The following is a 7101-nucleotide window of genomic DNA, read 5'->3' on the forward strand; positions in this document are numbered from 1 at the left end:
CCATATATCTTTTGATAAGTAGAAAATAATTGTAAAGGTAATTACCAGAAGCACCCAGTGTGACCCAGTTGTTTTTGGCGTGGTGAGTGACGATGGTTCCGTATACACAGCTTTAAGGGTAGTAGTGGTAGCAGCAATTTTAATCATAATATTCAAAGGAAAATTGAATTAATATCTGCATGGCTATGGGGAACGATTGGCAGAGTAGGACAAATTGGTAACTTTTTCACGAGCTAGCATAGACACGGTGAGACAAATGGCTGCCTTCCGTGTTTTTACTATTCTGTGATCCCAAAGATGAGCTTGGGAGCCAGCTGGTGTTTAGGACTAGAATTCCCCATTCCTGCACTGCTTGGGAGGATGGTCTGCATACTTTGTCAACGTGTGTTTTTCTCATACTGGACTGTTGATACACTGGAGAAGGCTTCACTTTTCCAGATCTCAGAGTCATAGAGATATTGAGCAGAGAAACAGACCCTTCAGTGCAACTCATCCGTGTTGACCAGATATCCGACATTAATCTAGTCCTATTTGCCAGCACTTGGCCCATATCATTTTAAGCCCTTCCTGTTCATATACCCATCCAAATACCTTTTAAATCTAGCGATAGTAACAGCCTCTGTCAAGTCCTCTGGAAGCTCATTCCATACACGTATCATCCTCTGTGAAAAAGTTGCCCCTTAGATCCCTTTAAATCTTTCCCCTCTCATGTTAAACCTGCACGGTCTAGTTTCCCTACCCTGGGGAAAAGACCTTGTCTGTTTACCGTATCCATGACCTTCATGATTTCATAAGCCTCTGTAAGGTCACCCCCCTCAGTTTCTGACTCTCCATTGATCAAGCGCCTTAGAACATGGAACATAGAAAAGTACAGCACAGTACAGGCCCTTTGGCCAACGATGTTGTGCCATGGATTAATCCTAATCCAAAAATAAAATAACCTAACCTACATTCCCCTCAATTCACTGCTGTCCATGTGCATGTCCAGCAGTCGCTTAAATGTCACTAATGACTCCGCTTCCACGACTACCACTGGCAAACTATTCCATGCACTCACAACTCTCTGAGTGAAGAACCTTCCTCTGACGTCTTCCTCTATACCTTCCACCTAACACCTTAAAACTATGACCCCTCGTGGCAGTCAGTCCTGCCCTGGGGAAAAGTCTCTGGCTATCAACTCTATCCATGCCCCTCATTACCTTGTACACCTCGATCAGGTCCCCTCTCTTCCTCCTTCTCTCCAGTGAGAAAAGTCCAAGCTCAGTCAACCTCTCCTCGTAAGACAAGCCCTCCAGTCCAGGCAGCATCCTGGTAAACCTCCTTTGCACCCTTTCCAAAGCCTCCACATATTTCCTATAATAGGGCGACCAGAACTGGACACAATATTCCAAGTGTGGTCTCACCAGGGTTTTGTACAGCTGCAGCAAAACCTCGCGGCTCTTAAACTCGATCCCCCTGTTAATGAAAGCCAAAACACCATACGCTTTCTTAACAACCTTATCCACTTGTGTGGCAACTTTGAGGGAGCAATGCACTTGAACACCAAGGTCCTGCTGTTCCTCCACACTGCCAAGAATCCTGCCTGTAATCCTATATTCATCATTTAAGTCAGACCTTCCAAAATGCATCACTTCGCATTTATCCACGTTGAACTCCATCTGCCATTTCTCAGCCCAGCTCTGCATACTATCAATGTCTCGCTGAAGCCTGCAATAGCCCTCGATACTATCAACGACACCTCCAACCTTTGTGTCATCAGCAAACATACTAACCCACCCCTCAACATCCTCATCCAAGTCATTTATAAAAACTACAAAGAGCAGAGGCCCAAGAACAGACCCCTGCAGGACACCACTCAGCACTGACCTCCAGGCAGAATACTTACCATCTACAACCACTCTCTGCCTCCTGTCAGCCAACCAATTCTGAATCCAGACAGCCAAATCACCCTGTATCCCATATCTCCCAACTTTATGAATGAGCCTGCCGTGGGGAACCTTAGTTCTTCACTATCCTGTCTATCTGCAAATTCATTTTCAAGGAACTGTGAACCTGCACTCCGAGACCTCTCTGCTCAGCAAAACTCTCCAGGACCTTACCGTTAGGTATATAAGATTTGCCCTGGTTTGCCTTTCCAAAATGTCGAACCTCAATTTATTTAAATTAAACTCCATCTGCTACTCCTCAGCCCCTTGGCTGGATTGATTGAGGTCCCCTTGTATTCTGAGGGTTTTGTTGCTGTCCACTACACCTCCGATCTGCAAACTTACTAACCATATCTCCTCGGTCCACATCCTAATCATTTACATAAAATGATGAAAAGCAGTAGACTCAGCACTGATCCTTGTAGCACACCACAGGTCACAGGCTTCCAGTCTGAAAAGCAACCCTCCATCACCACCCTCTGTCTTCTACCTTTGAGTCAGTTCTGCGTCCAAACAGCTGGTTCTCCCCCTGTTCCATATGATCTAACCTTGCTAACCAGTCTATCATGAGGAACCTTGTTGAATGCCTTCCTGAATTCCATACAGAGCATGTCCACTGCTCTGCCCTCATTAGTAATGTCTGTCACTTCAAAAAATTCAATCAAGTTAGTGACATACAATTTCCCACTCACAAAGCCACTTTGACCATCCCTAATCAGTCCTTGCCATTCCAAATACATGTAAATCCTATCCCCTAAGATTCCCTCCAGCAACTTGCCCACCACCAATGTCAGGCTCACCCCGGTCTATCGTTCCCTGGATTTTCCTTACCACCTTTCATGAATAGTGACACCATGTTAGCCAATCTCCAGTCTTGTGGCACCTCATCTGTGGCTGTCGACGATACAAATATCTCAGTATGGGGCCATCTTTTTTCTCACTTCCCACAGAGTTGTAGGGTACACCTGATCAGGTCCCAGGGATTTATCCACCTTTATGCATTTTAAGGCATCCAGCACCACCTCTTCTGGAATATGGACATTTTTCAAAATGTCGCTATTTATTTCCCCATGTTCTGTATCATCCATATCCTTCTCCAAAGTAAACATTGAGGCAAAATACTTGTTTAGCATCTCCCCCATGTCCTGCAGTTCCACACATAGATAGCCTTTCTGATCTTTAAAAGGGTCCTATCATCTCCTTAGTTACCATTTTGTCCTTAACATATTTGTATAATCCCTTTGGATTATTCTTAATCATATTTGCCAAGGCTATCTCACGTCCCCTTTTTGCCCTCTTGATTTCTCTCAAGTACACTCCTCCTGCCTTTATACTCTTAAGGATTCACTTGATCTCTGCTGACTATAACTGGTCGTTGGATAAACATATGGATGATAATGGACTAGTGTAGGTTAGATGGGCTTCAAGATTGATTCACAGGCTGAAGGACCTGTACTGCGCTGTAATGTTCTATGTTCTATACCTAGACATACACTTTTCTTCTTCTTAGCCAAACCCTCATCTTCTCTCGTCGTCTAGCATTCCCTACACCTACCAGCCTTGCCCTTTACTCTAACAGGAACATACTGACCCTGGACTCTCGTTATCTCATTATTGAAGGCTTCCCATTTTCCAGCGGTCATTTACCTGTGAACATCCGCCTCCAATCAACTTTTGAAAGTTCTTGCCTAATACCATAAAAATTGGCCTTCCTCCAATTTAGAACTTTAACTTTTGCATCTGATCTATCCTTTTCTAATCGCTATTTTAAATTTTTTGAATTATAGATCAGTGCCCCCAAAGTGCTTCCTCTTTGACACCTCAGTCACCTGCCCTGCCCTATTTCCCCAAGAGTGTCTCATGTTGGATAATTTAATTTCATTCTCTGGGACATTTGTTTCTCCAATCCTGCCTGCTTTTGTCTTACAATATCACATGTACCAATTTTAACCATTTTTGTTTTCTATTTAAATATTGTATGTATTTGAGTAACCCTTCAATCCTTTTTAGCCACTCAATCAGAACATGGTTGATTTCCATCTTTAACTCATTTATTATCTGATAAAAATGTCTTAATATTGATCCAAAAATCCATTGCATTTAAACATTTCCTAACCTCGACTTCAAATAAACAATTTCCCAATTAATTTTTAGTTTCCCATGTACAGCTGATATTTTGTCCTCCTCCATTGTAAATGCAAAGGCTTGATTTTATCTGGATGTGCTAGGATAAGGAGAGCACCTGGTGGTGTGCAGGAAACCATACATCAGTGTGTCTGTCAGTTCCTCTTAAACACAAGTTATTTCTGGGTTTTCAGACCAATGAGGTTCAGCACACCTGACAACAACGTTAATTTCAGCTTCAGCATTCAAAAGAGCATTGCAATTCTAAGCTGGGGAACAGCTTAGAAGATTGTATTTTGCTTTAAATGACTCCTTCCTCATAAGATGAGGCATGCAGGAGGAAGAAACCTCTCCAGTTAAAGACCAAGATAGCATTACTGGAGCCAGCAGAGGTCAGGACCAGAAGAATGTAGTCAAGATTCAGACTCTAAATCAAATTCATGATGAAACAGGTCAGTAAGGGCAATATACAAATATTAATATATGAATATATGAATCATGCCAGTCTCCTGTCTTCCGAAACCTACTTCAACAAATCAGTCCTTACAGCAATCCTTCTCAGTCAGCCATGCAGTACAAAAAATGACACGCCAATCTGTCACATGTAATAAATGCTCTCCTTCCATCTAACACATTCTATTATTCTCATCTTTGGTCAGCAGAAAGCAAAGAATGTAAGAGCAAGGCAGAGAAAAATGGAAGGAGTCCTTCACCAGTCTATCCATTGACAGCTGCAAAGGAGGCAACATTGGGTCATCAGCAAAGTCCACAATATGGCCTTAGTTCAAATATAGCCTCAGTTCAAACATGGACAAAAGAGCTGAATTCCAAAGGTGAAGTGAGGTGACTGTGCTTGACATCAAGGCAACATTTGACTGAAACTTGGAGCCCTCGCAAAATTAGAATCTAAGGAAATCAGGGAGGAAATTCTCTGCTCATTGGAATCATACCTAGCACAAGAAAGGTGGTATGTTTGTTGAAGGTCAGGCACTTCAGTTTTAGGATATCACTACAGCATTTCCTCATGGTCCAATCATTTTCAGTTGTTTCATCAATGACTCAAGATGACAGCTGCAGAAGTTTGTTGATGATTATTCAATGATTGCACTCAACATCCAAAAGCAGCAAGACCTGGTCAGCATTCGGGCTCAGGCTGACAAGAGGCAAATAGCCTTCGTGCTAGGCAATGACATCTCCAAAAAGAGAGAATTCAACCAATACTCCTTCGTGTTCAGCCACGTTCCTGTTGCTGAATCCTTCATTAACAACATCTTGGGTGTTATCATTAACCAGAAACTGAACTGCACATTCCACGTAAATGCTGTGGCTACGATAGCAGGTCAGAAATGGGGAAAAGTGCTGTGAGTAAATCACTTCCTGACTCCCTAAAGCCTGTCCATCTACAAGGCACAAGTCAGGAGTCTGTTGGAATATTTTTGCTCTTGCCTAGATCAGTGCAACTCCAACAACACTCAAGAAGTTCAACACAATCCAGAATAAAGCAGCCTTTAGTCCCTCCACCACTGATACACAACAATAATGTATACTATTTACAAGATGTAGAGAGGTAACTCACCAAGGATTTTTTGAAAGCATCCTCCAAACCCATGACCTCTATCATCTCAATGGACAATGACAGCACATGGGAACACCGACACTTGCAAGTTTCTTCCAAGCCACCTGCACTCCTGACTTGTAACTACATCTTCAGTGCCACTGGGTCAAACTCGCTCCCTAACAGCACTTCAGCTTGACCTACACCACATGGACAATTCTAGCTGGTGCTTATCACCACTTTCTCAAGGACAGTTTGGGCTGGACAATAAAAGCTGGCCTTGCTAGCAAAGCAGTTATTCCCAGAATGATGGATTCATCAAACCCTAAACTTGGTCATTAATCACCTCAGTGTTCTGCAGCAAAGTGCTCTCCAATCATTAATAAGGTCTGACTGCTGCCAATAAAATAAAGCAGATTAAATACATTTAACAATATGAGTCTGTAATGCACTTCTATTAAAAGTGGGGAGGCAATGGCCTGCTAGTATTATCACTGGATTGTTAACCCAGATAACCGGATAACATTCCGGGGACCCGGGTTCAAGTCCCACCACGGCAGATGTGGAATTTGAATTCAATTGAAAAATATCTGGAATTAAGAATCTAATGATGACCATGAATCCATCGCAGATTGTCGGGAAAAACCCACCTGGTTCACTAATGTCCTATAGGGAAGGAAACTGCCGTCCTTACCTGGTCTGGCTGACATGTGACTCCAGATCTAGAGCAATGTGGTTGACTCTGAACTGCCTTCTAGGCAATTAGGGGCGGACAATAAAAATGGCCGAGCCAGCGATGTCCTCATCCCGTCAATGAATAAATAAAAAGTAAAATGTTCCATGGAGCTTTACAAGAATGCTTCCAAAAAAAACTTGACATTGAGCCACCCAAAAATATTAAGGCAGGTGCTGGAAAGGAACATGTTAAAAGAGGAGATGTTAAAAGATAGTGCATTGGAAGGGTTAGACTGAGAATTTTAGAGCTTAACTCCTTACCAGCTGAAACCACTGCTGCTACAATGGGCTGATGAAAGCTGGAGACTTGCAAGAGGCTATTGTTGGAGAAACCAGATGCCTGAGCCGCTCTGTGACATCTACGACCGCGATCTTCTTGTCTTTCTTAAATATGAGATCGGGTTTCCATAGGGAGCCGTGTTTGTCGATTAGTCTGGGCTCCACATACGATGTCCAGCCGTACTTACTGACGTGTTCCTGCAACTGGTCAGCGATCTTGTTATGGCGTTTGATTCGAGCGTTTTTAACGAATGGGCAGTATCCTGAGATGTGTGGTAGGGTCTCATTTGCCATCTCACATCTACGGCATAGTTTGTTTCTGTTCGGCCTACCTCTAGATATTGTGGTTCTCGTCGGGTATAGATTACACCGCAAGAGCACGCTGTTAATGAATCTAGAGGATTTTTGTTGTACTCCAGCCTTAGTCCAAGAGTTAGAGATCTTGTCATCTCTAAAGTACTGGATGCCCGTTCCCTGACATTC

Source organism: Stegostoma tigrinum, chromosome 5, assembly GCF_030684315.1.
Source record: "Stegostoma tigrinum isolate sSteTig4 chromosome 5, sSteTig4.hap1, whole genome shotgun sequence".
NCBI classification, from domain to species: Eukaryota; Metazoa; Chordata; class Chondrichthyes; order Orectolobiformes; family Stegostomatidae; genus Stegostoma; species Stegostoma tigrinum.